The 26,825-nt window shown below is 47.7% G+C and overlaps 18 non-coding genes across 18 annotated transcripts; all 18 read right to left on the bottom strand.

Moving 5' to 3' along the window:
* Window positions 1-1,110: 1,110 nt before the first annotated feature.
* On the bottom strand, window positions 1,111-1,301 carry LOC142699271 (U2 spliceosomal RNA). Its single transcript, XR_012866140.1, has one exon. It is a non-coding gene; the product is annotated as a U2 spliceosomal RNA (small nuclear RNA).
* Window positions 1,302-2,589: 1,288 nt separating this feature from the next.
* LOC142699272 (U2 spliceosomal RNA) lies at window positions 2,590-2,780 on the bottom strand. The gene has a single exon (XR_012866141.1). It is a non-coding gene; the product is annotated as a U2 spliceosomal RNA (small nuclear RNA).
* Window positions 2,781-4,072: 1,292 nt separating this feature from the next.
* LOC142699273 (U2 spliceosomal RNA) lies at window positions 4,073-4,263 on the bottom strand. Its single transcript, XR_012866142.1, has one exon. It is a non-coding gene; the product is annotated as a U2 spliceosomal RNA (small nuclear RNA).
* A 1,288-nt stretch (window positions 4,264-5,551) lies between these two features.
* On the bottom strand, window positions 5,552-5,742 carry LOC142699274 (U2 spliceosomal RNA). The gene has a single exon (XR_012866143.1). It is a non-coding gene; the product is annotated as a U2 spliceosomal RNA (small nuclear RNA).
* A 1,288-nt stretch (window positions 5,743-7,030) lies between these two features.
* Window positions 7,031-7,221, bottom strand: LOC142699275 (U2 spliceosomal RNA). Its single transcript, XR_012866144.1, has one exon. It is a non-coding gene; the product is annotated as a U2 spliceosomal RNA (small nuclear RNA).
* A 1,292-nt stretch (window positions 7,222-8,513) lies between these two features.
* LOC142699276 (U2 spliceosomal RNA) lies at window positions 8,514-8,704 on the bottom strand. Its single transcript, XR_012866145.1, has one exon. It is a non-coding gene; the product is annotated as a U2 spliceosomal RNA (small nuclear RNA).
* Window positions 8,705-10,001: 1,297 nt separating this feature from the next.
* LOC142699278 (U2 spliceosomal RNA) lies at window positions 10,002-10,192 on the bottom strand. The gene has a single exon (XR_012866146.1). It is a non-coding gene; the product is annotated as a U2 spliceosomal RNA (small nuclear RNA).
* Window positions 10,193-11,488: 1,296 nt separating this feature from the next.
* Window positions 11,489-11,679, bottom strand: LOC142699280 (U2 spliceosomal RNA). The gene has a single exon (XR_012866148.1). It is a non-coding gene; the product is annotated as a U2 spliceosomal RNA (small nuclear RNA).
* Window positions 11,680-12,963: 1,284 nt separating this feature from the next.
* On the bottom strand, window positions 12,964-13,154 carry LOC142699394 (U2 spliceosomal RNA). Its single transcript, XR_012866252.1, has one exon. It is a non-coding gene; the product is annotated as a U2 spliceosomal RNA (small nuclear RNA).
* A 1,286-nt stretch (window positions 13,155-14,440) lies between these two features.
* Window positions 14,441-14,631, bottom strand: LOC142699281 (U2 spliceosomal RNA). The gene has a single exon (XR_012866149.1). It is a non-coding gene; the product is annotated as a U2 spliceosomal RNA (small nuclear RNA).
* A 1,289-nt stretch (window positions 14,632-15,920) lies between these two features.
* Window positions 15,921-16,111, bottom strand: LOC142699282 (U2 spliceosomal RNA). Its single transcript, XR_012866150.1, has one exon. It is a non-coding gene; the product is annotated as a U2 spliceosomal RNA (small nuclear RNA).
* Window positions 16,112-17,383: 1,272 nt separating this feature from the next.
* LOC142699283 (U2 spliceosomal RNA) lies at window positions 17,384-17,574 on the bottom strand. The gene has a single exon (XR_012866151.1). It is a non-coding gene; the product is annotated as a U2 spliceosomal RNA (small nuclear RNA).
* A 1,300-nt stretch (window positions 17,575-18,874) lies between these two features.
* Window positions 18,875-19,065, bottom strand: LOC142699284 (U2 spliceosomal RNA). Its single transcript, XR_012866152.1, has one exon. It is a non-coding gene; the product is annotated as a U2 spliceosomal RNA (small nuclear RNA).
* A 1,292-nt stretch (window positions 19,066-20,357) lies between these two features.
* Window positions 20,358-20,548, bottom strand: LOC142699285 (U2 spliceosomal RNA). Its single transcript, XR_012866153.1, has one exon. It is a non-coding gene; the product is annotated as a U2 spliceosomal RNA (small nuclear RNA).
* A 1,296-nt stretch (window positions 20,549-21,844) lies between these two features.
* Window positions 21,845-22,035, bottom strand: LOC142699388 (U2 spliceosomal RNA). The gene has a single exon (XR_012866246.1). It is a non-coding gene; the product is annotated as a U2 spliceosomal RNA (small nuclear RNA).
* A 1,288-nt stretch (window positions 22,036-23,323) lies between these two features.
* LOC142699390 (U2 spliceosomal RNA) lies at window positions 23,324-23,514 on the bottom strand. Its single transcript, XR_012866248.1, has one exon. It is a non-coding gene; the product is annotated as a U2 spliceosomal RNA (small nuclear RNA).
* Window positions 23,515-24,810: 1,296 nt separating this feature from the next.
* Window positions 24,811-25,001, bottom strand: LOC142699286 (U2 spliceosomal RNA). The gene has a single exon (XR_012866154.1). It is a non-coding gene; the product is annotated as a U2 spliceosomal RNA (small nuclear RNA).
* Window positions 25,002-26,301: 1,300 nt separating this feature from the next.
* LOC142699287 (U2 spliceosomal RNA) lies at window positions 26,302-26,492 on the bottom strand. Its single transcript, XR_012866155.1, has one exon. It is a non-coding gene; the product is annotated as a U2 spliceosomal RNA (small nuclear RNA).
* Between the last annotated feature and the right edge of the window lie 333 nt (window positions 26,493-26,825).

The following is a 26,825-nucleotide window of genomic DNA, read 5'->3' on the forward strand; positions in this document are numbered from 1 at the left end:
CAATGCAGTGCTGAAAGAGGAGGAATCTACATAAAAACGCCTTCCTGGCAACGCCCAAATGCCCTGCTGCCATGCAGATAAACACTGGCAGCGGCAGCAAGTGCATGCCCACAGCCACCCCTTGTTCCTTCACACCTTGTATCAGCTGTAATCCAGTCCAGTCCAGTGCTGCCTGCTGAGCAGCACTGACCAACACTGCCTGGGCCCAGGCTTTTATCTCTGAGGCCCCATTATGATGTCAGAAAGCTGGCTCTGGAATCCTGAGGGCTCCACTATGACACGTGCAAAGTTCCGTCTGAACTTTATATAAGACGGTGAGGCTCAGTCAGTCACTCAGTGTTGCCTGAGAGGGCAACACTGCAACAGCCGGCCGCCAGGCTGTCTTTTTTTTGCACAGCTAGTTGCCTCCAGGAGGCCACAAGAGGGAGACAAGGGACTGCAAAATGGAAAATAGGCATCCACCAACTTTACAGACAACTTCTCCTTGCTCCTACAACCTCCATCCTTGCACAGTTTGTTATTCTTCTAGGTAACATAGTAACAAATCCAAATTGCTGCTCTCTTTGTAGGCAAGCAAGGCTTTGTTGCAACTGCAATTCTTACTTCTTCTTGAAATGTAGGGACGACAGTACATTCCATCACATCCATCTAGTGTACACAGGTAGGTCCATTGTGGCGGGCAGGCGAGCGGGCGGGCTGCTTTATTGGCTGTTTGCTGTTCCCCTACTCCACTCCACTATTTGACTGTTGTGCTGCATCAATCAATCAATCAATCAATCAATCAATCAATCAATCAATCAATCAATCAATCAGTGGCTGGCTCAGGTGCAGCTCTTTAACTTACCTAAAAGGGAGGGCGGAGAGAAGACAAGGAAGGTGAATGAGGTGTTCCAATGTGAAATGCCGGAAACACAGAAACACAGACGACACACAACAAGAGGTGGCAATCTATTCATTAATTGCATTTAATCAATGAGCTCATTATCACTCATGCATTGTCCAACAGGTGTTGAAATAATGGGATTAAAAGGGGAGATCCCTTCAGAAAGACAGAAACAATAGCAAAGACAAAAAACACTTTTGGAATCTGCTTTTAGTCAACACATAAGGAAAGGGTGCACCGGTCCTGGAAATACTGCAATACCAGGTCAATGCGTGGAGTGGACAGAGCAAGCTCTATTTCCATCTCCCTGTTCTAAAAATCCATTTAATATATGGTCCCCAGATAGGGGACGTATCAGATATTAAACTGATAAGAACAGATACTACACTTGATCTTAGCCAAAAGGCCGAGAAGCGATAACCCGAACGGGCCGCGCGTTGCCCGAGCCTGCCCGATACTGCTGTTCAGCCCTTGCAGCGATTCAGCCTACTTCTAGGCAATTCCATGGGGCCCTGCAGGCTCACACACTCACAGCTACACGGGAGGTGAATAAAGGCCGGAGAGGAAGCCAGACAGGATTTGCTTCTTTTGCTTGCACCACAATGCAGTGCTGAAAGAGGAGGAATCTACATAAAAACACCTTCCTGGCAACGCCCAAATGCCCTGCTGCCATGCAGATAAACACTGGCAGCGGCAGCAAGTGCATGCCCACAGCCACCCCTTGTTCCTTCACACCTTGTATCAGCTGTAATCCAGTCCAGTCCAGTGCTGCCTGCTGAGCAGCACTGACCAACACTGCCTGGGCCCAGGCTTTTATCTCTGAGGCCCCATTATGATGTCAGAAAGCTGGCTCTGGAATCCTGAGGGCTCCACTATGACACGTGCAAAGTTCCGTCTGAACTTTATATAAGACGGTGAGGCTCAGTCAGTCACTCAGTGTTGCCTGAGAGGGCAACACTGCAACAGCCGGCCGCCAGGCTGTCTTTTTTTTGCACAGCTAGTTGCCTCCAGGAGGCCACAAGAGGGAGACAAGGGACTGCAAAATGGAAAATAGGCATCCACCAACTTTACAGACAACTTCTCCTTGCTCCTACAACCTCCATCCTTGCACAGTTTGTTATTCTTCTAGGTAACATAGTAACAAATCCAAATTGCTGCTCTCTTTGTAGGCAAGCAAGGCTTTGTTGCAACTGCAATTCTTACTTCTTCTTGAAATGTAGGGACGACAGTACATTCCATCACATCCATCTAGTGTACACAGGTAGGTCCATTGTGGCGGGCAGGCGAGCGGGCGGGCTGCTTTATTGGCTGTTTGCTGTTCCCCTACTCCACTCCACTATTTGACTGTTGTGCTGCATCAATCAATCAATCAATCAATCAATCAATCAATCAATCAATCAATCAATCAGTGGCTGGCTCAGGTGCAGCTCTTTAACTTACCTAAAAGGGAGGGCGGAGAGAAGACAAGGAAGGTGAATGAGGTGTTCCAATGTGAAATGCCGGAAACACAGAAACACAGACGACACACAACAAGAGGTGGCAATCTATTCATTAATTGCATTTAATCAATGAGCTCATTATCACTCATGCATTGTCCAACAGGTGTTGAAATAATGGGATTAAAAGGGGAGATCCCTTCAGAAAGACAGAAACAATAGCAAAGACAAAAAACACTTTTGGAATCTGCTTTTAGTCAACACATAAGGAAAGGGTGCACCGGTCCTGGAAATACTGCAATACCAGGTCAATGCGTGGAGTGGACAGAGCAAGCTCTATTTCCATCTCCCTGTTCTAAAAATCCATTTAATATATGGTCCCCAGATAGGGGACGTATCAGATATTAAACTGATAAGAACAGATACTACACTTGATCTTAGCCAAAAGGCCGAGAAGCGATAACCCGAACGGGCCGCGCGTTGCCCGAGCCTGCCCGATACTGCTGTTCAGCCCTTGCAGCGATTCAGCCTACTTCTAGGCAATTCCATGGGGCCCTGCAGGCTCACACACTCACAGCTACACGGGAGGTGAATAAAGGCCGGAGAGGAAGCCAGACAGGATTTGCTTCTTTTGCTTGCACCACAATGCAGTGCTGAAAGAGGAGGAATCTACATAAAAACGCCTTCCTGGCAACGCCCAAATGCCCTGCTGCCATGCAGATAAACACTGGCAGCGGCAGCAAGTGCATGCCCACAGCCACCCCTTGTTCCTTCACACCTTGTATCAGCTGTAATCCAGTCCAGTCCAGTGCTGCCTGCTGAGCAGCACTGACCAACACTGCCTGGGCCCAGGCTTTTATCTCTGAGGCCCCATTATGATGTCAGAAAGCTGGCTCTGGAATCCTGAGGGCTCCACTATGACACGTGCAAAGTTCCGTCTGAACTTTATATAAGACGGTGAGGCTCAGTCAGTCACTCAGTGTTGCCTGAGAGGGCAACACTGCAACAGCCGGCCGCCAGGCTGTCTTTTTTTTGCACAGCTAGTTGCCTCCAGGAGGCCACAAGAGGGAGACAAGGGACTGCAAAATGGAAAATAGGCATCCACCAACTTTACAGACAACTTCTCCTTGCTCCTACAACCTCCATCCTTGCACAGTTTGTTATTCTTCTAGGTAACATAGTAACAAATCCAAATTGCTGCTCTCTTTGTAGGCAAGCAAGGCTTTGTTGCAACTGCAATTCTTACTTCTTCTTGAAATGTAGGGACGACAGTACATTCCATCACATCCATCTAGTGTACACAGGTAGGTCCATTGTGGCGGGCAGGCGAGCGGGCGGGCTGCTTTATTGGCTGTTTGCTGTTCCCCTACTCCACTCCACTATTTGACTGTTGTGCTGCATCAATCAATCAATCAATCAATCAATCAATCAATCAATCAATCAATCAATCAATCAGTGGCTGGCTCAGGTGCAGCTCTTTAACTTACCTAAAAGGGAGGGCGGAGAGAAGACAAGGAAGGTGAATGAGGTGTTCCAATGTGAAATGCCGGAAACACAGAAACACAGACGACACACAACAAGAGGTGGCAATCTATTCATTAATTGCATTTAATCAATGAGCTCATTATCACTCATGCATTGTCCAACAGGTGTTGAAATAATGGGATTAAAAGGGGAGATCCCTTCAGAAAGACAGAAACAATAGCAAAGACAAAAAACACTTTTGGAATCTGCTTTTAGTCAACACATAAGGAAAGGGTGCACCGGTCCTGGAAATACTGCAATACCAGGTCAATGCGTGGAGTGGACAGAGCAAGCTCTATTTCCATCTCCCTGTTCTAAAAATCCATTTAATATATGGTCCCCAGATAGGGGACGTATCAGATATTAAACTGATAAGAACAGATACTACACTTGATCTTAGCCAAAAGGCCGAGAAGCGATAACCCGAACGGGCCGCGCGTTGCCCGAGCCTGCCCGATACTGCTGTTCAGCCCTTGCAGCGATTCAGCCTACTTCTAGGCAATTCCATGGGGCCCTGCAGGCTCACACACTCACAGCTACACGGGAGGTGAATAAAGGCCGGAGAGGAAGCCAGACAGGATTTGCTTCTTTTGCTTGCACCACAATGCAGTGCTGAAAGAGGAGGAATCTACATAAAAACGCCTTCCTGGCAACGCCCAAATGCCCTGCTGCCATGCAGATAAACACTGGCAGTGGCAGCAAGTGCATGCCCACAGCCACCCCTTGTTCCTTCACACCTTGTATCAGCTGTAATCCAGTCCAGTCCAGTGCTGCCTGCTGAGCAGCACTGACCAACACTGCCTGGGCCCAGGCTTTTATCTCTGAGGCCCCATTATGATGTCAGAAAGCTGGCTCTGGAATCCTGAGGGCTCCACTATGACACGTGCAAAGTTCCGTCTGAACTTTATATAAGACGGTGAGGCTCAGTCAGTCACTCAGTGTTGCCTGAGAGGGCAACACTGCAACAGCCGGCCGCCAGGCTGTCTTTTTTTTGCACAGCTAGTTGCCTCCAGGAGGCCACAAGAGGGAGACAAGGGACTGCAAAATGGAAAATAGGCATCCACCAACTTTACAGACAACTTCTCCTTGCTCCTACAACCTCCATCCTTGCACAGTTTGTTATTCTTCTAGGTAACATAGTAACAAATCCAAATTGCTGCTCTCTTTGTAGGCAAGCAAGGCTTTGTTGCAACTGCAATTCTTACTTCTTCTTGAAATGTAGGGACGACAGTACATTCCATCACATCCATCTAGTGTACACAGGTAGGTCCATTGTGGCGGGCAGGCGAGCGGGCGGGCTGCTTTATTGGCTGTTTGCTGTTCCCCTACTCCACTCCACTATTTGACTGTTGTGCTGCATCAATCAATCAATCAATCAATCAATCAATCAATCAATCAAGCAATCAATCAGTGGCTGGCTCAGGTGCAGCTCTTTAACTTACCTAAAAGGGAGGGCGGAGAGAAGACAAGGAAGGTGAATGAGGTGTTCCAATGTGAAATGCCAGAAACACAGAAACACAGACGACACACAACAAGAGGTGGCAATCTATTCATTAATTGCATTTAATCAATGAGCTCATTATCACTCATGCATTGTCCAACAGGTGTTGAAATAATGGGATTAAAAGGGGAGATCCCTTCAGAAAGACAGAAACAATAGCAAAGACAAAAAACACTTTTGGAATCTGCTTTTAGTCAACACATAAGGAAAGGGTGCACCGGTCCTGGAAATACTGCAATACCAGGTCAATGCGTGGAGTGGACAGAGCAAGCTCTATTTCCATCTCCCTGTTCTAAAAATCCATTTAATATATGGTCCCCAGATAGGGGACGTATCAGATATTAAACTGATAAGAACAGATACTACACTTGATCTTAGCCAAAAGGCCGAGAAGCGATAACCCGAACGGGCCGCGCGTTGCCCGAGCCTGCCCGATACTGCTGTTCAGCCCTTGCAGCGATTCAGCCTACTTCTAGGCAATTCCATGGGGCCCTGCAGGCTCACACACTCACAGCTACACGGGAGGTGAATAAAGGCCGGAGAGGAAGCCAGACAGGATTTGCTTCTTTTGCTTGCACCACAATGCAGTGCTGAAAGAGGAGGAATCTACATAAAAACGCCTTCCTGGCAACGCCCAAATGCCCTGCTGCCATGCAGATAAACACTGGCAGCGGCAGCAAGTGCATGCCCACAGCCACCCCTTGTTCCTTCACACCTTGTATCAGCTGTAATCCAGTCCAGTCCAGTGCTGCCTGCTGAGCAGCACTGACCAACACTGCCTGGGCCCAGGCTTTTATCTCTGAGGCCCCATTATGATGTCAGAAAGCTGGCTCTGGAATCCTGAGGGCTCCACTATGACACGTGCAAAGTTCCGTCTGAACTTTATATAAGACGGTGAGGCTCAGTCAGTCACTCAGTGTTGCCTGAGAGGGCAACACTGCAACAGCCGGCCGCCAGGCTGTCTTTTTTTTGCACAGCTAGTTGCCTCCAGGAGGCCACAAGAGGGAGACAAGGGACTGCAAAATGGAAAATAGGCATCCACCAACTTTACAGACAACTTCTCCTTGCTCCTACAACCTCCATCCTTGCACAGTTTGTTATTCTTCTAGGTAACATAGTAACAAATCCAAATTGCTGCTCTCTTTGTAGGCAAGCAAGGCTTTGTTGCAACTGCAATTCTTACTTCTTCTTGAAATGTAGGGACGACAGTACATTCCATCACATCCATCTAGTGTACACAGGTAGGTCCATTGTGGCGGGCAGGCGAGCGGGCGGGCTGCTTTATTGGCTGTTTGCTGTTCCCCTACTCCACTCCACTATTTGACTGTTGTGCTGCATCAATCAATCAATCAATCAATCAATCAATCAATCAATCAATCAATCAATCAGTGGCTGGCTCAGGTGCAGCTCTTTAACTTACCTAAAAGGGAGGGCGGAGAGAAGACAAGGAAGGTGAATGAGGTGTTCCAATGTGAAATGCCGGAAACACAGAAACACAGACGACACACAACAAGAGGTGGCAATCTATTCATTAATTGCATTTAATCAATGAGCTCATTATCACTCATGCATTGTCCAACAGGTGTTGAAATAATGGGATTAAAAGGGGAGATCCCTTCAGAAAGACAGAAACAATAGCAAAGACAAAAAACACTTTTGGAATCTGCTTTTAGTCAACACATAAGGAAAGGGTGCACCGGTCCTGGAAATACTGCAATACCAGGTCAATGCGTGGAGTGGACAGAGCAAGCTCTATTTCCATCTCCCTGTTCTAAAAATCCATTTAATATATGGTCCCCAGATAGGGGACGTATCAGATATTAAACTGATAAGAACAGATACTACACTTGATCTTAGCCAAAAGGCCGAGAAGCGATAACCCGAACGGGCCGCGCGTTGCCCGAGCCTGCCCGATACTGCTGTTCAGCCCTTGCAGCGATTCAGCCTACTTCTAGGCAATTCCATGGGGCCCTGCAGGCTCACACACTCACAGCTACACGGGAGGTGAATAAAGGCCGGAGAGGAAGCCAGACAGGATTTGCTTCTTTTGCTTGCACCACAATGCAGTGCTGAAAGAGGAGGAATCTACATAAAAATGCCTTCCTGGCAACGCCCAAATGCCCTGCTGCCATGCAGATAAACACTGGCAGCGGCAGCAAGTGCATGCCCACAGCCACCCCTTGTTCCTTCACACCTTGTATCAGCTGTAATCCAGTCCAGTCCAGTGCTGCCTGCTGAGCAGCACTGACCAACACTGCCTGGGCCCAGGCTTTTATCTCTGAGGCCCCATTATGATGTCAGAAAGCTGGCTCTGGAATCCTGAGGGCTCCACTATGACACGTGCAAAGTTCCGTCTGAACTTTATATAAGACGGTGAGGCTCAGTCAGTCACTCAGTGTTGCCTGAGAGGGCAACACTGCAACAGCCGGCCGCCAGGCTGTCTTTTTTTTGCACAGCTAGTTGCCTCCAGGAGGCCACAAGAGGGAGACAAGGGACTGCAAAATGGAAAATAGGCATCCACCAACTTTACAGACAACTTCTCCTTGCTCCTACAACCTCCATCCTTGCACAGTTTGTTATTCTTCTAGGTAACATAGTAACAAATCCAAATTGCTGCTCTCTTTGTAGGCAAGCAAGGCTTTGTTGCAACTGCAATTCTTACTTCTTCTTGAAATGTAGGGACGACAGTACATTCCATCACATCCATCTAGTGTACACAGGTAGGTCCATTGTGGCGGGCAGGCGAGCGGGCGGGCTGCTTTATTGGCTGTTTGCTGTTCCCCTACTCCACTCCACTATTTGACTGTTGTGCTGCATCAATCAATCAATCAATCAATCAATCAATCAATCAATCAATCAATCAATCAATCAGTGGCTGGCTCAGGTGCAGCTCTTTAACTTACCTAAAAGGGAGGGCGGAGAGAAGACAAGGAAGGTGAATGAGGTGTTCCAATGTGAAATGCCGGAAACACAGAAACACAGACGACACACAACAAAAGGTGGCAATCTATTCATTAATTGCATTTAATCAATGAGCTCATTATCACTCATGCATTGTCCAACAGGTGTTGAAATAATGGGATTAAAAGGGGAGATCCCTTCAGAAAGACAGAAACAATAGCAAAGATAAAAAACACTTTTGGAATCTGCTTTTAGTCAACACATAAGGAAAGGGTGCACCGGTCCTGGAAATACTGCAATACCAGGTCAATGCGTGGAGTGGACAGAGCAAGCTCTATTTCCATCTCCCTGTTCTAAAAATCCATTTAATATATGGTCCCCAGATAGGGGACGTATCAGATATTAAACTGATAAGAACAGATACTACACTTGATCTTAGCCAAAAGGCCGAGAAGCGATAACCCGAACGGGCCGCGCGTTGCCCGAGCCTGCCCGATACTGCTGTTCAGCCCTTGCAGCGATTCAGCCTACTTCTAGGCAATTCCATGGGGCCCTGCAGGCTCACACACTCACAGCTACACGGGAGGTGAATAAAGGCCGGAGAGGAAGCCAGACAGGATTTGCTTCTTTTGCTTGCACCACAATGCAGTGCTGAAAGAGGAGGAATCTACATAAAAACGCCTTCCTGGCAACGCCCAAATGCCCTGCTGCCATGCAGATAAACACTGGCAGCGGCAGCAAGTGCATGCCCACAGCCACCCCTTGTTCCTTCACACCTTGTATCAGCTGTAATCCAGTCCAGTCCAGTGCTGCCTGCTGAGCAGCACTGACCAACACTGCCTGGGCCCAGGCTTTTATCTCTGAGGCCCCATTATGATGTCAGAAAGCTGGCTCTGGAATCCTGAGGGCTCCACTATGACACGTGCAAAGTTCCGTCTGAACTTTATATAAGACGGTGAGGCTCAGTCAGTCACTCAGTGTTGCCTGAGAGGGCAACACTGCAACAGCCGGCCGCCAGGCTGTCTTTTTTTTGCACAGCTAGTTGCCTCCAGGAGGCCACAAGAGGGAGACAAGGGACTGCAAAATGGAAAATAGGCATCCACCAACTTTACAGACAACTTCTCCTTGCTCCTACAACCTCCATCCTTGCACAGTTTGTTATTCTTCTAGGTAACATAGTAACAAATCCAAATTGCTGCTCTCTTTGTAGGCAAGCAAGGCTTTGTTGCAACTGCAATTCTTACTTCTTCTTGAAATGTAGGGACGACAGTACATTCCATCACATCCATCTAGTGTACACAGGTAGGTCCATTGTGGCGGGCAGGCGAGCGGGCGGGCTGCTTTATTGGCTGTTTGCTGTTCCCCTACTCCACTCCACTATTTGACTGTTGTGCTGCAATCAATCAATCAATCAATCAATCAATCAATCAATCAATCAATCAATCAATCAATCAATCAGTGGCTGGCTCAGGTGCAGCTCTTTAACTTACCTAAAAGGGAGGGCGGAGAGAAGACAAGGAAGGTGAATGAGGTGTTCCAATGTGAAATGCCGGAAACACAGAAACACAGACGACACACAACAAGAGGTGGCAATCTATTCATTAATTGCATTTAATCAATGAGCTCATTATCACTCATGCATTGTCCAACAGGTGTTGAAATAATGGGATTAAAAGGGGAGATCCCTTCAGAAAGACAGAAACAATAGCAAAGACAAAAAACACTTTTGGAATCTGCTTTTAGTCAACACATAAGGAAAGGGTGCACCGGTCCTGGAAATACTGCAATACCAGGTCAATGCGTGGAGTGGACAGAGCAAGCTCTATTTCCATCTCCCTGTTCTAAAAATCCATTTAATATATGGTCCCCAGATAGGGGACGTATCAGATATTAAACTGATAAGAACAGATACTACACTTGATCTTAGCCAAAAGGCCGAGAAGCGATAACCCGAACGGGCCGCGCGTTGCCCGAGCCTGCCCGATACTGCTGTTCAGCCCTTGCAGCGATTCAGCCTACTTCTAGGCAATTCCATGGGGCCCTGCAGGCTCACACACTCACAGCTACACGGGAGGTGAATAAAGGCCGGAGAGGAAGCCAGACAGGATTTGCTTCTTTTGCTTGCACCACAATGCAGTGCTGAAAGAGGAGGAATCTACATAAAAACGCCTTCCTGGCAACGCCCAAATGCCCTGCTGCCATGCAGATAAACACTGGCAGCGGCAGCAAGTGCATGCCCACAGCCACCCCTTGTTCCTTCACACCTTGTATCAGCTGTAATCCAGTCCAGTCCAGTGCTGCCTGCTGAGCAGCACTGACCAACACTGCCTGGGCCCAGGCTTTTATCTCTGAGGCCCCATTATGATGTCAGAAAGCTGGCTCTGGAATCCTGAGGGCTCCACTATGACACGTGCAAAGTTCCGTCTGAACTTTATATAAGACGGTGAGGCTCAGTCAGTCACTCAGTGTTGCCTGAGAGGGCAACACTGCAACAGCCGGCCGCCAGGCTGTCTTTTTTTTGCACAGCTAGTTGCCTCCAGGAGGCCACAAGAGGGAGACAAGGGACTGCAAAATGGAAAATAGGCATCCACCAACTTTACAGACAACTTCTCCTTGCTCCTACAACCTCCATCCTTGCACAGTTTGTTATTCTTCTAGGTAACATAGTAACAAATCCAAATTGCTGCTCTCTTTGTAGGCAAGCAAGGCTTTGTTGCAACTGCAATTCTTACTTCTTCTTGAAATGTAGGGACGACAGTACATTCCATCACATCCATCTAGTGTACACAGGTAGGTCCATTGTGGCGGGCAGGCGAGCGGGCGGGCTGCTTTATTGGCTGTTTGCTGTTCCCCTACTCCACTCCACTATTTGACTGTTGTGCTGCATCAATCAATCAATCAATCAATCAATCAATCAATCAATCAATCAATCAATCAATCAATCAGTGGCTGGCTCAGGTGCAGCTCTTTAACTTACCTAAAAGGGAGGGCAGAGAGAAGACAAGGAAGGTGAATGAGGTGTTCCAATGTGAAATGCCGGAAACACAGAAACACAGACGACACACAACAAGAGGTGGCAATCTATTCATTAATTGCATTTAATCAATGAGCTCATTATCACTCATGCATTGTCCAACAGGTGTTGAAATAATGGGATTAAAAGGGGAGATCCCTTCAGAAAGACAGAAACAATAGCAAAGACAAAAAACACTTTTGGAATCTGCTTTTAGTCAACACATAAGGAAAGGGTGCACCGGTCCTGGAAATACTGCAATACCAGGTCAATGCGTGGAGTGGACAGAGCAAGCTCTATTTCCATCTCCCTGTTCTAAAAATCCATTTAATATATGGTCCCCAGATAGGGGACGTATCAGATATTAAACTGATAAGAACAGATACTACACTTGATCTTAGCCAAAAGGCCGAGAAGCGATAACCCGAACGGGCCGCGCGTTGCCCGAGCCTGCCCGATACTGCTGTTCAGCCCTTGCAGCGATTCAGCCTACTTCTAGGCAATTCCATGGGGCCCTGCAGGCTCACACACTCACAGCTACACGGGAGGTGAATAAAGGCCGGAGAGGAAGCCAGACAGGATTTGCTTCTTTTGCTTGCACCACAATGCAGTGCTGAAAGAGGAGGAATCTACATAAAAACGCCTTCCTGGCAACGCCCAAATGCCCTGCTGCCATGCAGATAAACACTGGCAGCGGCAGCAAGTGCATGCCCACAGCCACCCCTTGTTCCTTCACACCTTGTATCAGCTGTAATCCAGTCCAGTCCAGTGCTGCCTGCTGAGCAGCACTGACCAACACTGCCTGGGCCCAGGCTTTTATCTCTGAGGCCCCATTATGATGTCAGAAAGCTGGCTCTGGAATCCTGAGGGCTCCACTATGACACGTGCAAAGTTCCGTCTGAACTTTATATAAGACGGTGAGGCTCAGTCAGTCACTCAGTGTTGCCTGAGAGGGCAACACTGCAACAGCCGGCCGCCAGGCTGTCTTTTTTTTGCACAGCTAGTTGCCTCCAGGAGGCCACAAGAGGGAGACAAGGGACTGCAAAATGGAAAATAGGCATCCACCAACTTTACAGACAACTTCTCCTTGCTCCTACAACCTCCATCCTTGCACAGTTTGTTATTCTTCTAGGTAACATAGTAACAAATCCAAATTGCTGCTCTCTTTGTAGGCAAGCAAGGCTTTGTTGCAACTGCAATTCTTACTTCTTCTTGAAATGTAGGGACGACAGTACATTCCATCACATCCATCTAGTGTACACAGGTAGGTCCATTGTGGCGGGCAGGCGAGCGGGCGGGCTGCTTTATTGGCTGTTTGCTGTTCCCCTACTCCACTCCACTATTTGACTGTTGTGCTGCATCAATCAATCAATCAATCAATCAATCAATCAATCAATCAATCAATCAGTGGCTGGCTCAGGTGCAGCTCTTTAACTTACCTAAAAGGGAGGGCGGAGAGAAGACAAGGAAGGTGAATGAGGTGTTCCAATGTGAAATGCCGGAAACACAGAAACACAGACGACACACAACAAGAGGTGGCAATCTATTCATTAATTGCATTTAATCAATGAGCTCATTATCACTCATGCATTGTCCAACAGGTGTTGAAATAATGGGATTAAAAGGGGAGATCCCTTCAGAAAGACAGAAACAATAGCAAAGACAAAAAACACTTTTGGAATCTGCTTTTAGTCAACACATAAGGAAAGGGTGCACCGGTCCTGGAAATACTGCAATACCAGGTCAATGCGTGGAGTGGACAGAGCAAGCTCTATTTCCATCTCCCTGTTCTAAAAATCCATTTAATATATGGTCCCCAGATAGGGGACGTATCAGATATTAAACTGATAAGAACAGATACTACACATGATCTTAGCCAAAAGGCCGAGAAGCGATAACCCGAACGGGCCGCGCGTTGCCCGAGCCTGCTGTTCAGCCCTTGCAGCGATTCAGCCTACTTCTAGGCAATTCCATGGGGCCCTGCAGGCTCACACACTCACAGCTACACGGGAGGTGAATAAAGGCCGGAGAGGAAGCCAGACAGGATTTGCTTCTTTTGCTTGCACCACAATGCAGTGCTGAAAGAGGAGGAATCTACATAAAAACGCCTTCCTGGCAACACCCAAATGCCCTGCTGCCATGCAGATAAACACTGGCAGTGGCAGCAAGTGCATGCCCACAGCCACCCCTTGTTCCTTCACACCTTGTATCAGCTGTAATCCAGTCCAGTCCAGTGCTGCCTGCTGAGCAGCACTGACCAACACTGCCTGGGCCCAGGCTTTTATCTCTGAGGCCCCATTATGATGTCAGAAAGCTGGCTCTGGAATCCTGAGGGCTCCACTATGACACGTGCAAAGTTCCGTCTGAACTTTATATAAGACGGTGAGGCTCAGTCAGTCACTCAGTGTTGCCTGAGAGGGCAACACTGCAACAGCCGGCCGCCAGGCTGTCTTTTTTTTGCACAGCTAGTTGCCTCCAGGAGGCCACAAGAGGGAGACAAGGGACTGCAAAATGGAAAATAGGCATCCACCAACTTTACAGACAACTTCTCCTTGCTCCTACAACCTCCATCCTTGCACAGTTTGTTATTCTTCTAGGTAACATAGTAACAAATCCAAATTGCTGCTCTCTTTGTAGGCAAGCAAGGCTTTGTTGCAACTGCAATTCTTACTTCTTCTTGAAATGTAGGGACGACAGTACATTCCATCACATCCATCTAGTGTACACAGGTAGGTCCATTGTGGCGGGCAGGCGAGCGGGCGGGCTGCTTTATTGGCTGTTTGCTGTTCCCCTACTCCACTCCACTATTTGACTGTTGTGCTGCATCAATCAATCAATCAATCAATCAATCAATCAATCAATCAATCAATCAAGCAATCAATCAGTGGCTGGCTCAGGTGCAGCTCTTTAACTTACCTAAAAGGGAGGGCGGAGAGAAGACAAGGAAGGTGAATGAGGTGTTCCAATGTGAAATGCCGGAAACACAGAAACACAGACGACACACAACAAGAGGTGGCAATCTATTCATTAATTGCATTTAATCAATGAGCTCATTATCACTCATGCATTGTCCAACAGGTGTTGAAATAATGGGATTAAAAGGGGAGATCCCTTCAGAAAGACAGAAACAATAGCAAAGACAAAAAACACTTTTGGAATCTGCTTTTAGTCAACACATAAGGAAAGGGTGCACCGGTCCTGGAAATACTGCAATACCAGGTCAATGCGTGGAGTGGACAGAGCAAGCTCTATTTCCATCTCCCTGTTCTAAAAATCCATTTAATATATGGTCCCCAGATAGGGGACGTATCAGATATTAAACTGATAAGAACAGATACTACACTTGATCTTAGCCAAAAGGCCGAGAAGCGATAACCCGAACGGGCCGCGCGTTGCCCGAGCCTGCCCGATACTGCTGTTCAGCCCTTGCAGCGATTCAGCCTACTTCTAGGCAATTCCATGGGGCCCTGCAGGCTCACACACTCACAGCTACACGGGAGGTGAATAAAGGCCGGAGAGGAAGCCAGACAGGATTTGCTTCTTTTGCTTGCACCACAATGCAGTGCTGAAAGAGGAGGAATCTACATAAAAACGCCTTCCTGGCAACGCCCAAATGCCCTGCTGCCATGCAGATAAACACTGGCAGCGGCAGCAAGTGCATGCCCACAGCCACCCCTTGTTCCTTCACACCTTGTATCAGCTGTAATCCAGTCCAGTCCAGTGCTGCCTGCTGAGCAGCACTGACCAACACTGCCTGGGCCCAGGCTTTTATCTCTGAGGCCCCATTATGATGTCAGAAAGCTGGCTCTGGAATCCTGAGGGCTCCACTATGACACGTGCAAAGTTCCGTCTGAACTTTATATAAGACGGTGAGGCTCAGTCAGTCACTCAGTGTTGCCTGAGAGGGCAACACTGCAACAGCCGGCCGCCAGGCTGTCTTTTTTTTGCACAGCTAGTTGCCTCCAGGAGGCCACAAGAGGGAGACAAGGGACTGCAAAATGGAAAATAGGCAACTTCTCCTTGCTCCTACAACCTCCATCCTTGCACAGTTTGTTATTCTTCTAGGTAACATAGTAACAAATCCAAATTGCTGCTCTCTTTGTAGGCAAGCAAGGCTTTGTTGCAACTGCAATTCTTACTTCTTCTTGAAATGTAGGGACGACAGTACATTCCATCACATCCATCTAGTGTACACAGGTAGGTCCATTGTGGCGGGCAGGCGAGCGGGCGGGCTGCTTTATTGGCTGTTTGCTGTTCCCCTACTCCACTCCACTATTTGACTGTTGTGCTGCATCAATCAATCAATCAATCAATCAATCAATCAATCAATCAATCAATCAATCAATCAATCAATCAATCAATCAGTGGCTGGCTCAGGTGCAGCTCTTTAACTTACCTAAAAGGGAGGGCGGAGAGAAGACAAGGAAGGTGAATGAGGTGTTCCAATGTGAAATGCCGGAAACACAGAAACACAGACGACACACAACAAGAGGTGGCAATCTATTCATTAATTGCATTTAATCAATGAGCTCATTATCACTCATGCATTGTCCAACAGGTGTTGAAATAATGGGATTAAAAGGGGAGATCCCTTCAGAAAGACAGAAACAATAGCAAAGACAAAAAACACTTTTGGAATCTGCTTTTAGTCAACACATAAGGAAAGGGTGCACCGGTCCTGGAAATACTGCAATACCAGGTCAATGCGTGGAGTGGACAGAGCAAGCTCTATTTCCATCTCCCTGTTCTAAAAATCCATTTAATATATGGTCCCCAGATAGGGGACGTATCAGATATTAAACTGATAAGAACAGATACTACACTTGATCTTAGCCAAAAGGCCGAGAAGCGATAACCCGAACGGGCCGCGCGTTGCCCGAGCCTGCCCGATACTGCTGTTCAGCCCTTGCAGCGATTCAGCCTACTTCTAGGCAATTCCATGGGGCCCTGCAGGCTCACACACTCACAGCTACACGGGAGGTGAATAAAGGCTGGAGAGGAAGCCAGACAGGATTTGCTTCTTTTGCTTGCACCACAATGCAGTGCTGAAAGAGGAGGAATCTACATAAAAACGCCTTCCTGGCAACGCCCAAATGCCCTGCTGCCATGCAGATAAACACTGGCAGCGGCAGCAAGTGCATGCCCACAGCCACCCCTTGTTCCTTCACACCTTGTATCAGCTGTAATCCAGTCCAGTCCAGTGCTGCCTGCTGAGCAGCACTGACCAACACTGCCTGGGCCCAGGCTTTTATCTCTGAGGCCCCATTATGATGTCAGAAAGCTGGCTCTGGAATCCTGAGGGCTCCACTATGACACGTGCAAAGTTCCGTCTGAACTTTATATAAGACGGTGAGGCTCAGTCAGTCACTCAGTGTTGCCTGAGAGGGCAACACTGCAACAGCCGGCCGCCAGGCTGTCTTTTTTTTGCACAGCTAGTTGCCTCCAGGAGGCCACAAGAGGGAGACAAGGGACTGCAAAATGGAAAATAGGCATCCACCAACTTTACAGACAACTTCTCCTTGCTCCTACAACCTCCATCCTTGCACAGTTTGTTATTCTTCTAGGTAACATAGTAACAAATCCAAATTGCTGCTCTCTTTGTAGGCAAGCAAGGCTTTGTTGCAACTGCAATTCTTACTTCTTCTTGAAATGTAGGGACGACAGTACATTCCATCACATCCATCTAGTGTACACAGGTAGGTCCATTGTGGCGGGCAGGCGAGCGGGCGGGCTGCTTTATTGGCTGTTTGCTGTTCCCCTACTCCACTCCACTATTTGACTGTTGTGCTGCATCAATCAATCAATCAATCAATCAATCAATCAATCAGTGGCTGGCTCAGGTGCAGCTCTTTAACTTACCTAAAAGGGAGGGCGGAGAGAAGACAAGGAAGGTGAATGAGGTGTTCCAATGTGAAATGCCGGAAACACAGAAACACAGACGACACACAACAAGAGGTGGCAATCTATTCATTAATTGCATTTAATCAATGAGCTCATTATCACTCATGCATTGTCCAACAGGTGTTGAAATAATGGGATTAAAAGGGGAGATCCCTTCAGAAAGACAGAAACAATAGCAAAGACAAAAAACACTTTTGGAATCTGCTTTTAGTCAACACATAAGGAAAGGGTGCACCGGTCCTGGAAATACTGCAATACCAGGTCAATGCGTGGAGTGGACAGAGCAAGCTCTATTTCCATCTCCCTGTTCTAAAAATCCATTTAATATATGGTCCCCAGATAGGGGACGTATCAGATATTAAACTGATAAGAACAGATACTACACTTGATCTTAGCCAAAAGGCCGAGAAGCGATAACCCGAACGGGCCGCGCGTTGCCCGAGCCTGCCCGATACTGCTGTTCAGCCCTTGCAGCGATTCATCCTACTTCTAGGCAATTCCATGGGGCCCTGCAGGCTCACACACTCACAGCTACACGGGAGGTGAATAAAGGCCGGAGAGGAAGCCAGACAGGATTTGCTTCTTTTGCTTGCACCACAATGCAGTGCTGAAAGAGGAGGAATCTACATAAAAACGCCTTCCTGGCAACGCCCAAATGCCCTGCTGCCATGCAGATAAACACTGGCAGCGGCAGCAAGTGCATGCCCACAGCCACCCCTTGTTCCTTCACACCTTGTATCAGCTGTAATCCAGTCCAGTCCAGTGCTGCCTGCTGAGCAGCACTGACCAACACTGCCTGGGCCCAGGCTTTTATCTCTGAGGCCCCATTATGATGTCAGAAAGCTGGCTCTGGAATCCTGAGGGCTCCACTATGACACGTGCAAAGTTCCGTCTGAACTTTATATAAGACGGTGAGGCTCAGTCAGTCACTCAGTGTTGCCTGAGAGGGCAACACTGCAACAGCCGGCCGCCAGGCTGTCTTTTTTTTGCACAGCTAGTTGCCTCCAGGAGGCCACAAGAGGGAGACAAGGGACTGCAAAATGGAAAATAGGCATCCACCAACTTTACAGACAACTTCTCCTTGCTCCTACAACCTCCATCCTTGCACAGTTTGTTATTCTTCTAGGTAACATAGTAACAAATACAAATTGCTGCTCTCTTTGTAGGCAAGCAAGGCTTTGTTGCAACTGCAATTCTTACTTCTTCTTGAAATGTAGGGACGACAGTACATTCCATCACATCCATCTAGTGTACACAGGTAGGTCCATTGTGGCGGGCAGGCGAGCGGGCGGGCTGCTTTATTGGCTGTTTGCTGTTCCCCTACTCCACTCCACTATTTGACTGTTGTGCTGCATCAATCAATCAATCAATCAATCAATCAATCAATCAATCAATCAATCAATCAATCAATCAATCAGTGGCTGGCTCAGGTACAGCTCTTTAACTTACCTAAAAGGGAGGGCGGAGAGAAGACAAGGAAGGTGAATGAGGTGTTCCAATGTGAAATGCCGGAAACACAGAAACACAGACGACACACAACAAGAGGTGGCAATCTATTCATTAATTGCATTTAATCAATGAGCTCATTATCACTCATGCATTGTCCAACAGGTGTTGAAATAATGGGATTAAAAGGGGAGATCCCTTCAGAAAGACAGAAACAATAGCAAAGACAAAAAACACTTTTGGAATCTGCTTTTAGTCAACACATAAGGAAAGGGTGCACCGGTCCTGGAAATACTGCAATACCAGGTCAATGCGTGGAGTGGACAGAGCAAGCTCTATTTCCATCTCCCTGTTCTAAAAATCCATTTAATATATGGTCCCCAGATAGGGGACGTATCAGATATTAAACTGATAAGAACAGATACTACACTTGATCTTAGCCAAAAGGCCGAGAAGCGATAACCCGAACGGGCCGCGCGTTGCCCGAGCCTGCCCGATACTGCTGTTCAGCCCTTGCAGCGATTCAGCCTACTTCTAGGCAATTCCATGGGGCCCTGCAGGCTCACACACTCACAGCTACACGGGAGGTGAATAAAGGCCGGAGAGGAAGCCAGACAGGATTTGCTTCTTTTGCTTGCACCACAATGCAGTGCTGAAAGAGGAGGAATCTACATAAAAACGCCTTCCTGGCAACGCCCAAATGCCCTGCTGCCATGCAGATAAACACTGGCAGCGGCAGCAAGCGCATGCCCACAGCCACCCCTTGTTCCTTCACACCTTGTATCAGCTGTAATCCAGTCCAGTCCAGTGCTGCCTGCTGAGCAGCACTGACCAACACTGCCTGGGCCCAGGCTTTTATCTCTGAGGCCCCATTATGATGTCAGAAAGCTGGCTCTGGAATCCTGAGGGCTCCACTATGACACGTGCAAAGTTCCGTCTGAACTTTATATAAGACGGTGAGGCTCAGTCAGTCACTCAGTGTTGCCTGAGAGGGCAACACTGCAACAGCCGGCCGCCAGGCTGTCTTTTTTTTGCACAGCTAGTTGCCTCCAGGAGGCCACAAGAGGGAGACAAGGGACTGCAAAATGGAAAATAGGCATCCACCAACTTTACAGACAACTTCTCCTTGCTCCTACAACCTCCATCCTTGCACAGTTTGTTATTCTTCTAGGTAACATAGTAACAAATCCAAATTGCTGCTCTCTTTGTAGGCAAGCAAGGCTTTGTTGCAACTGCAATTCTTACTTCTTCTTGAAATGTAGGGACGACAGTACATTCCATCACATCCATCTAGTGTACACAGGTAGGTCCATTGTGGCAGGCAGGCGAGCGGGCGGGCTGCTTTATTGGCTGTTTGCTGTTCCCCTACTCCACTCCACTATTTGACTGTTGTGCTGCATCAATCAATCAATCAATCAATCAATCAATCAATCAATCAATCAATCAATCAATCAGTGGCTGGCTCAGGTGCAGCTCTTTAACTTACCTAAAAGGGAGGGCGGAGAGAAGACAAGGAAGGTGAATGAGGTGTTCCAATGTGAAATGCCGGAAACACAGAAACACAGACGACACACAACAAGAGGTGGCAATCTATTCATTAATTGCATTTAATCAATGAGCTCATTATCACTCATGCATTGTCCAACAGGTGTTGAAATAATGGGATTAAAAGGGGAGATCCCTTCAGAAAGACAGAAACAATAGCAAAGACAAAAAACACTTTTGGAATCTGCTTTTAGTCAACACATAAGGAAAGGGTGCACCGGTCCTGGAAATACTGCAATACCAGGTCAATGCGTGGAGTGGACAGAGCAAGCTCTATTTCCATCTCCCTGTTCTAAAAATCCATTTAATATATGGTCCCCAGATAGGGGACGTATCAGATATTAAACTGATAAGAACAGATACTACACTTGATCTTAGCCAAAAGGCCGAGAAGCGATAACCCGAACGGGCCGCGCGTTGCCCGAGCCTGCCCGATACTGCTGTTCAGCCCTTGCAGCGATTCAGCCTACTTCTAGGCAATTCCATGGGGCCCTGCAGGCTCACACACTCACAGCTACACGGGAGGTGAATAAAGGCCGGAGAGGAAGCCAGACAGGATTTGCTTCTTTTGCTTGCACCACAATGCAGTGCTGAAAGAGGAGGAATCTACATAAAAACGCCTTCCTGGCAACGCCCAAATGCCCTGCTGCCATGCAGATAAACACTGGCAGCGGCAGCAAGTGCATGCCCACAGCCACCCCTTGTTCCTTCACACCTTGTATCAGCTGTAATCCAGTCCAGTCCAGTGCTGCCTGCTGAGCAGCACTGACCAACACTGCCTGGGCCCAGGCTTTTATCTCTGAGGCCCCATTATGATGTCAGAAAGCTGGCTCTGGAATCCTGAGGGCTCCACTATGACACGTGCAAAGTTCCGTCTGAACTTTATATAAGACGGTGAGGCTCAGTCAGTCACTCAGTGTTGCCTGAGAGGGCAACACTGCAACAGCCGGCCGCCAGGCTGTCTTTTTTTTGCACAGCTAGTTGCCTCCAGGAGGCCACAAGAGGGAGACAAGGGACTGCAAAATGGAAAATAGGCATCCACCAACTTTACAGACAACTTCTCCTTGCTCCTACAACCTCCATCCTTGCACAGTTTGTTATTCTTCTAGGTAACATAGTAACAAATCCAAATTGCTGCTCTCTTTGTAGGCAAGCAAGGCTTTGTTGCAACTGCAATTCTTACTTCTTCTTGAAATGTAGGGACGACAGTACATTCCATCACATCCATCTAGTGTACACAGGTAGGTCCATTGTGGCGGGCAGGCGAGCGGGCGGGCTGCTTTATTGGCTGTTTGCTGTTCCCCTACTCCACTCCACTATTTGACTGTTGTGCTGCATCAATCAATCAATCAATCAATCAATCAATCAATCAATCAATCAATCAATCAATCAATCAGTGGCTGGCTCAGGTGCAGCTCTTTAACTTACCTAAAAGGGAGGGCGGAGAGAAGACAAGGAAGGTGAATGAGGTGTTCCAATGTGAAATGCCGGAAACACAGAAACACAGACGACACACAACAAGAGGTGGCAATCTATTCATTAATTGCATTTAATCAATGAGCTCATTATCACTCATGCATTGTCCAACAGGTGTTGAAATAATGGGATTAAAAGGGGAGATCCCTTCAGAAAGACAGAAACAATAGCAAAGACAAAAAACACTTTTGGAATCTGCTTTTAGTCAACACATAAGGAAAGGGTGCACCGGTCCTGGAAATACTGCAATACCAGGTCAATGCGTGGAGTGGACAGAGCAAGCTCTATTTCCATCTCCCTGTTCTAAAAATCCATTTAATATATGGTCCCCGGATAGGGGACGTATCAGATATTAAACTGATAAGAACAGATACTACACTTGATCTTAGCCAAAAGGCCGAGAAGCGATAACCCGAACGGGCCGCGCGTTGCCCGAGCCTGCCCGATACTGCTGTTCAGCCCTTGCAGCGATTCAGCCTACTTCTAGGCAATTCCATGGGGCCCTGCAGGCTCACACACTCACAGCTACACGGGAGGTGAATAAAGGCCGGAGAGGAAGCCAGACAGGATTTGCTTCTTTTGCTTGCACCACAATGCAGTGCTGAAAGAGGAGGAATCTACATAAAAACGCCTTCCTGGCAACGCCCAAATGCCCTGCTGCCATGCAGATAAACACTGGCAGCGGCAGCAAGTGCATGCCCACAGCCACCCCTTGTTCCTTCACACCTTGTATCAGCTGTAATCCAGTCCAGTCCAGTGCTGCCTGCTGAGCAGCACTGACCAACACTGCCTGGGCCCAGGCTTTTATCTCTGAGGCCCCATTATGATGTCAGAAAGCTGGCTCTGGAATCCTGAGGGCTCCACTATGACACGTGCAAAGTTCCGTCTGAACTTTATATAAGACGGTGAGGCTCAGTCAGTCACTCAGTGTTGCCTGAGAGGGCAACACTGCAACAGCCGGCCGCCAGGCTGTCTTTTTTTTGCACAGCTAGTTGCCTCCAGGAGGCCACAAGAGGGAGACAAGGGACTGCAAAATGGAAAATAGGCATCCACCAACTTTACAGACAACTTCTCCTTGCTCCTACAACCTCCATCCTTGCACAGTTTGTTATTCTTCTAGGTAACATAGTAACAAATCCAAATTGCTGCTCTCTTTGTAGGCAAGCAAGGCTTTGTTGCAACTGCAATTCTTACTTCTTCTTGAAATGTAGGGACGACAGTACATTCCATCACATCCATCTAGTGTACACAGGTAGGTCCATTGTGGCGGGCAGGCGAGCGGGCGGGCTGCTTTATTGGCTGTTTGCTGTTCCCCTACTCCACTCCACTATTTGACTGTTGTGCTGCATCAATCAATCAATCAATCAATCAATCAATCAATCAATCAATCAATCAATCAGTGGCTGGCTCAGGTGCAGCTCTTTAACTTACCTAAAAGGGAGGGCGGAGAGAAGACAAGGAAGGTGAATGAGGTGTTCCAATGTGAAATGCCGGAAACACAGAAACACAGACGACACACAACAAGAGGTGGCAATCTATTCATTAATTGCATTTAATCAATGAGCTCATTATCACTCATGCATTGTCCAACAGGTGTTGAAATAATGGGATTAAAAGGGGAGATCCCTTCAGAAAGACAGAAACAATAGCAAAGACAAAAAACACTTTTGGAATCTGCTTTTAGTCAACACATAAGGAAAGGGTGCACCGGTCCTGGAAATACTGCAATACCAGGTCAATGCGTGGAGTGGACAGAGCAAGCTCTATTTCCATCTCCCTGTTCTAAAAATCCATTTAATATATGGTCCCCGGATAGGGGACGTATCAGATATTAAACTGATAAGAACAGATACTACACTTGATCTTAGCCAAAAGGCCGAGAAGCGATAACCCGAACGGGCCGCGCGTTGCCCGAGCCTGCCCGATACTGCTGTTCAGCCCTTGCAGCGATTCAGCCTACTTCTAGGCAATTCCATGGGGCCCTGCAGGCTCACACACTCACAGCTACACGGGAGGTGAATAAAGGCCGGAGAGGAAGCCAGACAGGATTTGCTTCTTTTGCTTGCACCACAATGCAGTGCTGAAAGAGGAGGAATCTACATAAAAACGCCTTCCTGGCAACGCCCAAATGCCCTGCTGCCATGCAGATAAACACTGGCAGCGGCAGCAAGTGCATGCCCACAGCCACCCCTTGTTCCTTCACACCTTGTATCAGCTGTAATCCAGTCCAGTCCAGTGCTGCCTGCTGAGCAGCACTGACCAACACTGCCTGGGCCCAGGCTTTTATCTCTGAGGCCCCATTATGATGTCAGAAAGCTGGCTCTGGAATCCTGAGGGCTCCACTATGACACGTGCAAAGTTCCGTCTGAACTTTATATAAGACGGTGAGGCTCAGTCAGTCACTCAGTGTTGCCTGAGAGGGCAACACTGCAACAGCCGGCCGCCAGGCTGTCTTTTTTTTGCACAGCTAGTTGCCTCCAGGAGGCCACAAGAGGGAGACAAGGGACTGCAAAATGGAAAATAGGCATCCACCAACTTTACAGACAACTTCTCCTTGCTCCTACAACCTCCATCCTTGCACAGTTTGTTATTCTTCTAGGTAACATAGTAACAAATCCAAATTGCTGCTCTCTTTGTAGGCAATCAAGGCTTTGTTGCAACTGCAATTCTTACTTCTTCTTGAAATGTAGGGACGACAGTACATTCCATCACATCCATCTAGTGTACACAGGTAGGTCCATTGTGGCGGGCAGGCGAGCGGGCGGGCTGCTTTATTGGCTGTTTGCTGTTCCCCTACTCCACTCCACTATTTGACTGTTGTGCTGCATCAATCAATCAATCAATCAATCAATCAATCAATCAATCAATCAATCAATCAATCAATCAGTGGCTGGCTCAGGTGCAGCTCTTTAACTTACCTAAAAGGGAGGGCGGAGAGAAGACAAGGAAGGTGAATGAGGTGTTCCAATGTGAAATGCCGGAAACACAGAAACACAGACGACACACAACAAGAGGTGGCAATCTATTCATTAATTGCATTTAATCAATGAGCTCATTATCACTCATGCATTGTCCAACAGGTGTTGAAATAATGGGATTAAAAGGGGAGATCCCTTCAGAAAGACAGAAACAATAGCAAAGACAAAAAACACTTTTGGAATCTGCTTTTAGTCAACACATAAGGAAAGGGTGCACCGGTCCTGGAAATACTGCAATACCAGGTCAATGCGTGGAGTGGACAGAGCAAGCTCTATTTCCATCTCCCTGTTCTAAAAATCCATTTAATATATGGTCCCCAGATAGGGGACGTATCAGATATTAAACTGATAAGAACAGATACTACACTTGATCTTAGCCAAAAGGCCGAGAAGCGATAACCCGAACGGGCCGCGCGTTGCCCGAGCCTGCCCGATACTGCTGTTCAGCCCTTGCAGCGATTCAGCCTACTTCTAGGCAATTCCATGGGGCCCTGCAGGCTCACACACTCACAGCTACACGGGAGGTGAATAAAGGCCGGAGAGGAAGCCAGACAGGATTTGCTTCTTTTGCTTGCACCACAATGCAGTGCTGAAAGAGGAGGAATCTACATAAAAACGCCTTCCTGGCAACGCCCAAATGCCCTGCTGCCATGCAGATAAACACTGGCAGCGGCAGCAAGTGCATGCCCACAGCCACCCCTTGTTCCTTCACACCTTGTATCAGCTGTAATCCAGTCCAGTCCAGTGCTGCCTGCTGAGCAGCACTGACCAACACTGCCTGGGCCCAGGCTTTTATCTCTGAGGCCCCATTATGATGTCAGAAAGCTGGCTCTGGAATCCTGAGGGCTCCACTATGACACGTGCAAAGTTCCGTCTGAACTTTATATAAGACGGTGAGGCTCAGTCAGTCACTCAGTGTTGCCTGAGAGGGCAACACTGCAACAGCCGGCCGCCAGGCTTTCTTTTTTTTGCACAGCTAGTTGCCTCCAGGAGGCCACAAGAGGGAGACAAGGGACTGCAAAATGGAAAATAGGCATCCACCAACTTTACAGACAACTTCTCCTTGCTCCTACAACCTCCATCCTTGCACAGTTTGTTATTCTTCTAGGTAACATAGTAACAAATCCAAATTGCTGCTCTCTTTGTAGGCAAGCAAGGCTTTGTTGCAACTGCAATTCTTACTTCTTCTTGAAATGTAGGGACGACAGTACATTCCATCACATCCATCTAGTGTACACAGGTAGGTCCATTGTGGCGGGCAGGCGAGCGGGCGGGCTGCTTTATTGGCTGTTTGCTGTTCCCCTACTCCACTCCACTATTTGACTGTTGTGCTGCATCAATCAATCAATCAATCAATCAATCAATCAATCAATCAATCAATCAATCAATCAATCAATCAGTGGCTGGCTCAGGTGCAGCTCTTTAACTTACCTAAAAGGGAGGGCGGAGAGAAGACAAGGAAGGTGAATGAGGTGTTCCAATGTGAAATGCCGGAAACACAGAAACACAGACGACACACAACAAGAGGTGGCAATCTATTCATTAATTGCATTTAATCAATGAGCTCATTATCACTCATGCATTGTCCAACAGGTGTTGAAATAATGGGATTAAAAGGGGAGATCCCTTCAGAAAGACAGAAACAATAGCAAAGACAAAAAACACTTTTGGAATCTGCTTTTAGTCAACACATAAGGAAAGGGTGCACCGGTCCTGGAAATACTGCAATACCAGGTCAATGCGTGGAGTGGACAGAGCAAGCTCTATTTCCATCTCCCTGTTCTAAAAATCCATTTAATATATGGTCCCCAGATAGGGGACGTATCAGATATTAAACTGATAAGAACAGATACTACACTTGATCTTAGCCAAAAGGCCGAGAAGCGATAACCCGAACGGGCCGCGCGTTGCCCGAGCCTGCCCGATACTGCTGTTCAGCCCTTGCAGCGATTCAGCCTACTTCTAGGCAATTCCATGGGGCCCTGCAGGCTCACACACTCACAGCTACACGGGAGGTGAATAAAGGCCGGAGAGGAAGCCAGACAGGATTTGCTTCTTTTGCTTGCACCACAATGCAGTGCTGAAAGAGGAGGAATCTACATAAAAACGCCTTCCTGGCAACGCCCAAATGCCCTGCTGCCATGCAGATAAACACTGGCAGCGGCAGCAAGTGCATGCCCACAGCCACCCCTTGTTCCTTCACACCTTGTATCAGCTGTAA

The sequence above is a fragment of the Rhinoderma darwinii genome, unplaced genomic scaffold (assembly GCF_050947455.1).
Source record: "Rhinoderma darwinii isolate aRhiDar2 unplaced genomic scaffold, aRhiDar2.hap1 Scaffold_1522, whole genome shotgun sequence".
In the NCBI taxonomy this organism is placed as follows: domain Eukaryota; kingdom Metazoa; phylum Chordata; class Amphibia; order Anura; family Rhinodermatidae; genus Rhinoderma; species Rhinoderma darwinii.